The sequence below is a fragment of the Dasypus novemcinctus genome, chromosome 7, assembly GCF_030445035.2.
Source record: "Dasypus novemcinctus isolate mDasNov1 chromosome 7, mDasNov1.1.hap2, whole genome shotgun sequence".
Taxonomy (NCBI): Eukaryota; Metazoa; Chordata; class Mammalia; order Cingulata; family Dasypodidae; genus Dasypus; species Dasypus novemcinctus.
The window spans coordinates 67,897,944-67,910,548 of NC_080679.1; the positions used below are offsets into that span (position 1 = coordinate 67,897,944).

Sequence of the window (12,605 nt, forward strand, 5' to 3'; positions counted from 1 at the left end):
ATGGCCTTGCTATGAGTCTATTGATACTTGGTCTTCCCATTTAAATACCTCTTAAAATTGGAAGGAAGTACCTAAATTCAAATCACCTTGGAACCAACAAATTTTAAGGAGTGTTCCAGTCTTCATGTTTTTGTATAAAGGGTCTTTGCAACATTACCAAATATAGTTCAACAGAGTACACCTATATTGGTGTAAAGGAGGCTTAAAAAGCCCAGATTTTTTATCCAAATGTTAAGTCTGCAAGGAGTGCTTTATTCAAATAGCAAGCAGTATATAAAAATTGATACCACATTTAACCCTAAAGTGTTTGTAAGGTATTTCCCAAAACTCTCCGACTTTTTATATTTCAGGATTTCCAGGAAGGAATAAGAACTGTTATGAAAGTCCAAGAAACAAACAAAACCAAAAAATAAACCAAGACCGCATTACCATCTCTCCAGTACACACTCACCCCTGCCTTTTACAGTGAGTTAGTAGAGTCATCTTTGCCATAAAAATTTTCAGTCACTAGGAAAGAAAGGTACATAAAGAATTCTATTAATAACAGTAACTTAAATTTGGGGGGAAAAAAGATTTTAAATTCAAATATTGTATAAACACAAAAAAGACAAAAACATCTCTTGCTTTGCCCTCAGGCAACCAAGAAAAATTGAACTGTTATATAACCAAAAAAATTAAAAAGAGATTTGCTGGAAATAAAGAGTTCTCAGTGCTTGCAACCCATGTTAATTTTTAGATCAGTCCAAATCATAGAAATAAGTTCCCATATTGTTCCATTGCTAGAGAAAGGGGTAGGGGAATCCATTTCAGGACAAAGTTATTCAGGATGAAAGGAAGGTATGTTCAGGGAGAGAACTGTCTGCTGTCAGATGACTTTCTGCTAATGTTTTTGAAGATTTTGGACTTTTCAATTTTCTTGGCTTTCTGATAGCCAAACCCATCACCACCTCCTCTCTTTTTCTGTTTGCTATTGTTGCTGTTCACATACAGATCAACAAAAGGAGATACCTTGAAACTGAATGACGGGGCAACCTGAGGCAAATTTAAGTTATGAGCATCATAGATTAGTTTCAGAGAATGGAAATTGTTACAGGTGCCCTCACTAGGTTTGCAATAATTAACAAGCTGTGGCTCAGTTCCCCCTGACATGCATTAAGGAAAGACACCCCCCCCCCCCCCCCCATAGCCTACATGTCTGAAATCATGGCAAAGGTTGAACAAAGAAACCATGTGGAAATGGGAGTAAAGTGAGATAAAGACATTCTCTCCCTGCAGATCAAAGCACCACCTGCTCCTCCAGCATTTCAAGAAAACATAACTTCCTAACCCACTACCCTTTAGCCAAACAAGGGAAAATTTTCACCTCTAGGGCTTCCTATTGGCCCCGGCACCTTACTCAGACTCTCAACCCCCTCCCATCAACTGTCATTTCCCTGCCTAGGAATCTACTATATAAATTCAAATGCCCCCTTTCCAGAGTGGGCTGAAGTCTCTCTTCAGACCCCCGCCATGCTGGCAGACCCTCTCTGTTGGGAGAGCTTACCAATAAACTTTCTGCCTGCAATCAGTCTCCATGTCCCGGTGAGCACCCCATTTCCTCCAACAGAAATCATATGATCAAATGTATGACTTACATGCTTCCTGGGCTGACTTCTGAAGGAAGTAGTTCTGTTCAATTTCTCAAGCTGAGACTGAATGTCAGAAATTTTGGACCAAGAAAACTAAAATTCATTTAATGGAACCTTGAATGGCTTCAATTAATGAGGAAACTCAGGTCTTCTGGGTGCACAATGAGCAAGGCATGTCGTCTTCCACTTACGCTTCTGGCTGTTCTATCCACACGATGAATGATGAATATATTCCTTTAGGTCATCTGGAGAGTTATACTGAACAATCAGGTTGACTTTAGGAATATCCAGCCCTCGAGCTGCCGTGTCTGTACACAACAGCATCCCTGAATATGCATTGCAGAACTGGAAGAAGGTGTTTCTCTACGTATTTTGCTTCTGCCTTATATAAATGTCCAAGGCAGGCAAATCAGTGGAGTTCATCAACTTGTAGTGCTATTTCATGGAATTACACGATGAAAAGAACACATCATTTTCTTCTTCAGGTTCTTAAGGAATGTAAAGAGCAGAAGGAATCTCTTTTCAGAGGGACAATGAATCCTGCTCAAGACCATCCACTGTTGCATTAGTTTTATTATCAACACCAACATACAATGGCTCCTTTTTCAGAGAAATTCTTGCCAGGTCTTCAATTTTATGAGTTCATATGGCAGAAAAGAGCATGATCTGCTTGCATATTTGCAGAAGTTGAATAACTTGGTTTAATTCTCTTCAAACCCAGCATCCAAGATATAATCGGCCTATCAATAACCACTGTAGGTTTTTATATATAAACCCTGGGGTATTCTGCATATGGTCCATAAGTTGACCTGGTGTGACCACAGTGACGTTGATCCCACTAACAAGATTCTGTGTTTCAGCAGATCTGTTACTACCATCCATTATCAACCCATATGTGTGGATGTAGTAAGTCAGTAGCATCTTGAGCACACCAAAAATCTTGGTCAGTTCCCTAGTAGATGAGAGAATAAGGACTCCTGTTCTCTTCCTGGACATGAATTCTAACTTAACAATGAATTCAACAGCAGGGATAAGAAATGCCTGGATTTTGCCACTGCCTGCTTTTGTAGCCACTAGAAGATCTCTGCCTTTCAGAAGTGGTCTGATACTTTTATGATGAATTTCAAACACTTTTGTAAAGCCCATTTCTTTTATCACCTTCAGAGTGTTTCATAGTTAGGGATGCAAATGAAATATCCTCGAAAGTTACTGTCTGTCTGTGGGGCAAGATGGGCACTTCACTGTCATCTTCGTCATATGACTTCTCCACATTATTTTTATTTTTGTTTTTTTTTTGTCATCAGACCCAGCATTTTCTACCATTTTTCTTTTTCTTTTTTGATTCTGAATTGTGTGACTGTGTTGCTGCTTCCCCACTAATACAGTAGACTTCTTCTTTGAGAACTTTTAAACTATAATATTTTTCACTTTTTCATTAGGCGTGTCTCCATTTTGAGCTTCTGATAAGCCCACATCCATAGACTGTTTTAGGGATCTTACTTTTCCAGTTTCCACAGTTTCTTCAGATGGATCTCCATTTTGGGTTCTGAAAAGCTCACATTTAAGATTCCCTGTAGCTTTAGGTTTCACTGCACACTTCTAGGTTCCACTTCTCAATCTTCTTGCACACTAGTTTCATTGGAAAGTGACACAGGATACCTCTGAAGCACCTTCACTGCAGTGCCGCAAATGGGTCTTCCATTTGAGACTGACATTATTTCCTAAAGGGGCACGTATGCCCCTCGGCCCAGTCTTATACATTCTTACTGATTTTCTGTATACTTAATCTATCAGTTATTGTGAAAGGAGTGTTGAAATTTCTGACTATGATTGTGGCTTTATCTATGTCCCCCTGCTGTTTATCTAGTTTTGCTCCATGTATCTGGAACTTTTGTTTTTAGGTACATCATTTTTAAGAATGTTATGTCCCCTTGATGAATTTACACTGTTATCCTTATGAAATAACCCTCTTTACATATGGTAATATTCTTTCCTCTGATATCTACTTTATCTGATATTAATATAGCCCCTCCAGCTTGTTTTTGATTAGTATTATCATGGTGCATCTTTTCCCGTTTTACTTTTTGTGTGCATTTTATGTTTAATATAGATTTCTTATAGACAGCACATAATTGGCTCTAAATTGTTTATACAATCTGATAATATGTGCCCTTTAATTGGGGGTGTTTAGACCATATTTTGTGTGATTACTGATATGGTTAAGTTTAAATCTACCATCATGCTATATTTGCCTGTTTTTCTCTGTTTCTGACTTCTTTTGGATGAAATTATTTTTATTGTATTTTATTTAGTTAGTTGACTTATTTATAACTATCTTGTATTTTTGTGGTTTCATTTCTGTGGTTGCTTCAGGGTTTATAATATGAATTTTTAACTTAAGAGTACCTTCAAGTGATATTATTCTACTTCATACTTAATAAAACCTTCCAACAGTATACTTCATCTCCCGGGCTTTGTGGTATCATTGTCAGACCTTTACTTCTATATATGTTAGACTCTACTATGCATTGTTATTGTGGTTTTTTTTTCTTTAAATAGTCATTATCTTTTAAAGAGATTTAGAAAATAAATTTTTTTTGCATCTTTATATTTACCTATGAGTGACCATTTCCAGGGTTCTTCATCCCTTTGTGTAGATCCAGATTTTTCCATCTGGTATCATTTTCTTTCTACTTGGAAGACATTAAACATAGTGTGAGTCTGCTGGTAATTAATTCCTTCAGTTTTGGATGTATGACAAGTATTTAATTTTTAAATAATAGATATTTTTGCTAAGTGTAGAATTCTAGGTTGACTTTGTTTTCTCTTTGTACTTTAACAATATTACTCACTGCCTTCAAGCTTTTATTTTTTTGTGACAAGAAATCTGCTGTCATCTTTATCTTCTACACATACTTCTATACATCTTTCTATACATACTGTCTATTTTATCTCTGACTGCTTTAAAATTTTTCTCTTTCTCTTTGGTTTAAAGAAATTTTATGATATGTCTTTCAGTGTATTTTTCTTCATTTTTATTGTGCTTGGGTTTGTTGGAGGTTCTTAAAGCTTATAGTTTTCATCAAATTTGAAAATATTTTGACCATTATTTCTTCAATTTTTTTTCTGTTCTACCTTCTCTCCCCTTTCCTCAGGGACTCCAGTTGCATGTATATTTTGCACTTGGAGTTGTCACACCCTTTGCTAATGCATTGTTTATATTTTTGTGGTCTTTTTTCTCTGTGTTTTTCCTTTTAGAGAGTTTCTTTTCTAGGTCTTAAAGTTAACTGATCTCTTCCTCAATGTCTAATCTGTCATTAATATCATCAGTTTACTCTAGCTTCTTGAATATCTGAAATACAATTATAATTACTATTTTAATGTCTTTGTTTACTAATTCTGTCACCTAAGTCATTTGTGGGTCAATTTCAACTGTTGGATATTTCTCATCATTATGGGCTGTATTTCCTTCCTTCATTTCATACCTGATAATTTTTTATTAGGTGCTTGCTATTATAAATTTTACCTTTTGGCTCCTGTATATTTTTGCATTCCTAAAAATATTGTTTATCTTTGTTCTGGACACAGTTAAGTGGAAACTGGTTCCACTTTTAGGATTTGTTAGGGATAACAGAGAAGCATTTTATCTAGCATTAACTTTTCCCCACAACTGAAGAAAGACCCTTTTTAGTACTCTGAGTCTTGTAAATCATGAGATTTTACACACTCTGGATGTTAGGAACAGGCATCATCCCTGGTCCTGTGAAAGCCTCAGACATTGTTTCCACTAATCTTTCCAATTAGTTTCTTTGTATTCGAGCATTAATCAGTACTGATACTTGAGTAGGATAGTTTTCACATCTCCTTAGTTCTCTCTCTGGGAAGCTCTCTCCTAAAACCTCTAGCCACCTTATCTTCCCTGGAATCTTATTTCTGTCTCCTTAACTCAAAGAGAACATAAGGCTCCATCTTGGTCAGAAGTTAAAATCTATTAGAGATATAATTTTTGGAAATGAATTTGCTCATGAAAGCATAAGAATGTTTTAGAAATTCAACTTAGTTTTATAATCTCAAAGAAGTACCAAAAAAGTTAAATTCTGTGAAAAAAAGAAAAGAAAAAACAGTGGGAATGCAAGGAGGAAGCTAGTTAATATTAGAAAAGAATACAAAGAGATTAAAAATAGCAATAAAATGTTTTTTAAATTCTGCATAAGAGATAAATAAAAATTAGAGACCACACTAAAAATTGAATAATTTATTTAGAATAAAATCAGAGAGGTGGATGTGGCTCAAGCAGTTGGGTGCCTGCCTCCTAGATGAGAGGTCCCAGATTCTGTTTTCCGTGCCTTCTAAAGAAGTCAAACAAACAATGAGCAAACAATGAGCAGATATTAAGCAAAAAAGAATGCCCAATGAGCAGACAACAAGAAAAAACAATGAGTAGACAAGAAAAAACTGAGCAGACAATGAGCAAACAACAAGCAAAAAGACAACAAGTGCAAACAGCAAGTAAAACATACATGGGAGCCATCTTGGGGAGGGGGAACAGAAGTTGTTCAAGAATGAGATCATATACAAAAATAAGAAAATTATTAATGAAAAGATAGTAGATAAAGAGCAAAACCCCAATGAGAAAATAATTGCAAGGACAAAATGATAAACAGAGCCACAGCAATCATCAGTCTTTCCTGAACTATATAAAAGATCTGAGCCTGTGGTTAAATGGACTCAGTTGTTACATGCAACATTGATGAACAGAAACACATACTTAGACGTAATCTGAAAAAAAACAATCATTTCAGTGATGAGGGATAAACGTCTATAAACATTCAAGAAGAATAAATGGAATTAATATCTTTTAAAATAAATAATACTTGATTTTTTTCATTTTTGTTTTATTATTAATGATGAATGCACAACTATGTGAATATACCAAAGACCATTGATTGTATATTTGCATGGATTTATACTTTATTAATATGTATCAATTAATTTGTTTAAAAATGAAGTAAATAAATAAATAAAGCTCATTTTCCTCTAATACCCTGGCCACTACAAGAGAGTGAAGCAATGTCTACAGAGTTTGAAGGAAGCAGTTTTGTTGTAAGGTTGTGTGGAAAATCCACCCTTGAAACATTAACTCTTCTTTTCAAAAGAAATTATTCAAGGATAAACTTTAGTCAATTGAGTGACCAAAAAAATATTTATTTAATAATAAGAAAAATGGGATACCAAAGGTCTGTGAGAGGAAACACTGATATCAGTTAAATGTGTAGAATTAAATCTAAATAAAATTAATCTGAGACTAAATGTGTGATAAAGTCTTCATCATACAAAGACAGAGGTTCAAAATTGACTCCATTTTTATTGAATTTGTTGAAGACATTACAGTCTAGAATGTTTTGTGTTTGTTTTTGTTTTCATTTTGTTTTTGAAGTACTGGGGCCAGGGATTGAAACTGGGACCTTGTGTGTGGGAAGCCAGTGCTCAACCACTGAGCCACATTGGCTCCCTGAAATTGGTTTTTTCATTTGTTTGCTTGTTGATTTATTTATTTATTTAAGAAGGCATGGGGAACTGAACCCAGGACCTCTCATGTGGGAAGCAGGCGCTCAGTTGCTTGAGCCACATCCACTCCCTAGAATGTTTTTGAAAAACTTAAAAGGAACTGGTAGAAGAATTTATCAGTCAACTTTTACTGTGTAACAAATCGCCTAAAGCATGCTGGGCTAAAACTACAAAATTTATTTATCTTATGAATCTGTTGGTTAGAAATTATATATCTGGGTCACAGGAAACACATCCAAGATGGAAAGATAGACAAATATCCAAAATAAAATGTTGGGAAAAGATGAATTATGCATGTAGAAAAAAAAGACACCAGGGTTTGCATTATTATTATATAATTAAATAAAACAAAATCTCTCGAAGATAATGGTCTCTGTTTTTATGAAGGATAAATCAATATTAAATACATAATAGCTGCGAACTATTATTAGTGGATAGTATCAAAACATGCAAACAGTAAATATTAGAAATGCAAGAAAAATGACAGGATGGGGGAGTGAGAGAATTCTCGAACTTGAATCCTATTAAAATTAACAGTTTTATTTAGGATTCTATATCCTATAGAAAGAGTGAATAAACATTATTCTCAATCATCCTTGGAACATATTTAAAATTAATCATATAGTAGATAAAGAAAACCTCAAGAAAATTCCAGAAATCAAAAATGTCAAGGACTCATTTTTGACCAAAGTGCAGAGTCCCTTAATCAGTAGTCTACATACAGGCTTCAGAAAATCCATAGACATCCTGACACAGTGTTTTGTCCTTTTCTCAGCATTGAATGCATAGTTTTCATCAGTTTCCTAAAAGATCCCATTATCTCCATAAAAAAAGAAATTGGAACTAATAAAAACAATTGTAAATGAAAAGTTAAAACCCCAATCACATGAAAATTGATTCTTTTTACAGAAGAGAATATTTTCAATGTGTTAAATTTAATATGAAACATACATTGTGCAAATTACTGTTCCCATTTAATGAACAGGTCTGTGTAATTGGAACTGCTTTGGGGTTGACAATGAACAGAAAGTTTCTAATTAACTAATCAATAATCCATAAATAAATATGCATATTTTAAAATAGAACTTTTTCCATTGTAAGTAAGAGAAAAATTTAGAATGGCTTAAACAAAAAAGAATTTTATGATAACGAAATTGAAAATTTTAGAGCTAGTTAATCTTGATTTGGAAACTCAAACCATGCCATCAGGACCTGGCATACTTCCAACTCTATGTCCTGATCCATTTGCAGACAGGGTCCTCCTTTACATAAACAAGAAGTATCAGCAATTCTAGAAACTCATATCCTCTCAGCCACCAGTTCGGTGGTTCATTGCCCCTCCCTTTATCCAAAAGTTCTCATGACATTTCATTGGCTCTAATGACATCATATGGGCATCCTTGAACTAATCATGAAGGACAGAGAGAGGTGGAGATCTGACAGGCCACACTTAACATATAGCCCCTGGCCCTCTTCTACCCAATTACTCTGAGTGAGGAGAGGATCCAAACTTTTAAAATGGTAATATTACCTGAAATAGCAGAGTAGGGGGAAAAAAACAGTCATTAGCAATATCATAGTGCATTCTATTGAATTGCAAGAATTTCATATTTACACGTTGAATGTTCATTATGTTGTTTCTTAGTGAGACTGTTTAAATTGGTGTTAAAGTCAAATACTGCTGATGTGCCTTTCCTTTTCTCAAACCTCTCTATTTTCAAAATTAATAGAGAATCTACTGTTTCCAGACTCTGGTTGTTCCAGGTCTGTTAGGACTAAAACTATGTAAATTCACATTATCTCATAGTTAATATATTGAAAATAAGTTCAAATAAATGCCCACATTTTAGTTGTTTAAATCTTGAACTCTTTGATATTTATTATTTAATGATTCATACAGTTCAGCTAATTAAATCAGTAATTCATTGATTTTACTTGGAAAATATGGAAAATACTGGTATCTAAAAATAATTGAATTTTTTTCTTGCAAAGATATCCTCTTATTTATAACTGAAATTACAATGTATGGAAATTCTGTCGAGATAATTAGTCGGAGAGAAAGAAATCTAAACCAGAAGTTCAGTAAAATGGATATGTCATATAAAAGAAAAGGCAAAGTATATTAAAAGTACAAAAGAAAGCTAGCAGACTGGGAGAAAACAAGGGAGTTCTAAAACTGACTAAGAGCTTAACCTCCCTGACCTCAGCAGAGCAGAGAATAAAACAAAACTTACTTAACATTTCTTGGGCTTCAGAATGTATTGTACATTGAAGGGAAACAAACTAAATTATTTAGACTATTTCAACCGAGACTGGCAAAATGCCAACATGTCATAAACTGGGTTTAAAAAGCTTGATACTGCATGAATAATTTATAGTTTCTAAACCAGAAAAGTACTAAATTTGAAACCATGCCTTAAATAGAAGACTGTATATCAACCACAGGGCACTCATCTCCCATCAGGAGCTGACTGAGATATTTATCAAAAAGGTCACCATCATACTTAAAGCACCATATTCCATTTCTTCCTATTTTCACAAATGCAAACCAGATAGAATATTTAAGAAATACATGTCATAGCAATTTTTAAGTAAACAACAGCAGCAACACACAAAAAAACACAAAAACTACCTATATACCCTTATAATTATTATGTAAGCTATACACTAAATTACTTTCTATTTCACAAAATGATCAGGTAAATTCCATACTTAGCCAAAACCTAAATACAGAATTTTTCTAGATTTTTATAAGATTTTTCTTAACTTTTACAGTTTTCTCGCCCACAACTACTAATTTGACATGCTTTTTTTTTTTTTTTTTATGATTTGCCTTTATCTAGTGCATCCAAAAATTCAACTGGGTTTTTTAAAGAAATATTTCTTTCTTTCCACATTCACATTTCATTGATTTATATAAAAAGTCACTTAGTTTACATGATGAAGATAAGTATAACTGACATAAACAGATTTGGGACCAAGCACAGTTCATCTTTGGTAAATATACACAATATTGGGGCACCTGGTGAGAGCTGACCTGAAAAGGCACAGCTTTGGCATTTCATGACTATCAATCAAAATGTTTGGCTAGGGAAACAGAAAGCATAGGTTACTCTGATGAGTTTCTTAAGTGGAGGTCAGTTAAGAACACTTCCACAGTATAATAAAAAAAGTAGCTTCTATCTATGGAGTGTTTGTTATGGGCTTTGGAAAAATGCCAAGTGCTTTACTGACCATCTGTGTGAATAAAACATAACAGCAGGCAATGAAACATGTGTACCATGTGAGAATATCCTTAACAACAGTAACACACTAGCAGACTAATATTCTTATTAGAGAAATTTTGGGCTTACAGAGCAACCATGAATAAAACACAAGATTCCTATATACCCCCCTATCATTAATACCTTACATTGGTATGGAACATCTGTACAATTGATAAAGCACATTTTTATTACTGTAGTATTAACAATACCCAGTGGTTTAATTTAGGGTAACTGCTTTTGTAGTGAAGTTTCACAGATATTTTAAATATTTGTATTCTATTACTATATATACAGCCTAACAATTCCCCTTTCAAATTAATATTTTTTGAAGAGTGATCAAGGTAGATTTTCCAGAGTTCCTGTGAATCTAAAATCCTTCATAATTAGTCCCTTAATGACCTGACCAATCTTATCTTCCAATACTTTCCTATCTGAACCTTATTCTACAGCAAGAACATCTAACCACCATCCCCACAACACAGTCACTACTGCAGGATTATACAGTACAGCAAAGTGACTGAGAGGATTTTGAATTCAGACTCTCTAGGTTTGACTCCATAGTCTACACTTAACTGTCAGTGAGGCCATGAATAAATTGCTCAATGCTTTTAAGTATCAGTTGCCATATCTGGAAAATGGGGATAATACAATACAGTCATAATACATACCTGCCTTATAAAGAAACATTGCTTATAAAGAATGAGTCTAAAGCATGGCACAAAGTAAATGGTCAATAAACATAGTCTATTATTATTGTTATATAGTATTAATTTTAACTGAAGGGCACTTACTTCTGATATTTCCTAACAGTTAAAATAGGATGACTTTGAATAATAATTTCTTTCTTGATTTAGAATACATACATTAAAAAATATGTAACTTGCAACTTTTAAACTGCATACTAATTAATAGCACTTCCAGATTAAGAAAAGAAGAAGAAGAAAAAGAGGCAAAGGCGAGATGGCAGAGTAGGGAGAAACAGACTGCATTCTTCCTCCAGAAGTGGTGTAAAGACAAGCTAGATTGCCTTGTAGGGGAAGTCACAAGGCCAAGGGGAAATCTGGGCATGTGACTGAAGAGCAGGTACCAGGGCTGTGAGTAGCTAGCATGGAGGGGCAGACCTGGATGCTGGTGGCCTGAAATGGAAGCCCATTTTTGTGGGGGTCATTTTTTGTGGGTTTGTTTGTTTGTTTCTCTCCTCATCTGAGTACCCAAGGGGCAGCAGGGCCATGGGGTGATATGCAGATGCAGGTGGCCAGTGAAGAAGAACCTAGCCAGTGAACAGTGGCCTGGGAATGAGGACCATTATTTGTTTGCTTGTTTTATTTTGCTTTTCTTTTTCATTCACTTCTCCTCTTCCTTTTTTTCCTCTTCCATTTCCTCATTTTTTTTCTTTTGACTTTTCCTTTTTGCTCATATTTTCTTTTTTCAAATTTTTTTCAATTAAACATGGGCAATTCTAAAGATTTAGAAAAGCGGAACCAAGTGTCAAAGAAGAGCCTTAAAACAAGTCAAACAAAAATAAAACCCTAGGCAAGAAAGAGAAACTGACAAAGTAAATCCATCAAGTTAAACATCAGCAAAAAATTAAAAGCTGCACTAAGAAACAGGAAGATATGGACCAGTCAAAGGATCAAACTAAAAAGTTAGAGGTGATGAATATTTGGAAAAATGAATCAAAGATGGCCAAACAAATTTCCTAAATCAATTCAAGGAAATGAAATCAATGCATCACATACAAGGGAACCTCAATAAGACTAAGTGCCAATCTCTCATCAGAAACCATGGAGGAAAGAAGAAAATGGTATGATGTATTTAAGGTACTGAAAGAAAAAAAACTGTTGTCCAAGAATTCTTTATCCAGCAAAACTATCCTTCAAAAATAAGGCTTAATTTAAATTCTTCACAGACAAACAAAAACAGAGAGTATGTTACCAAAAGACCAGATTTACAAGAGATACTAAAGGGAATACTGTAGCCTGAAAGGAAAAAAGCAAGGTTAAGAGACTTGGAGGAGAGTATAGAAATGAAGATTATTGGTAAGGGTAGCTTAAAGGGTAAAAAGACAGACAATAGTAAAGTATCACATCAGAAAGCCGAAGGATAAAATGGATGAAAGTAATGCCTTTACAGTAATAGCACT

The 12,605-nt window shown here is 34.4% G+C and overlaps 1 pseudogene; it reads right to left on the bottom strand.

Moving 5' to 3' along the window:
- Positions 1 to 843: 843 nt before the first annotated feature.
- Positions 844 to 12,605, bottom strand: part of LOC101423598 (ATP-dependent RNA helicase DDX18 pseudogene) — a 108,824-nt pseudogene continuing 97,062 nt past the window's right edge.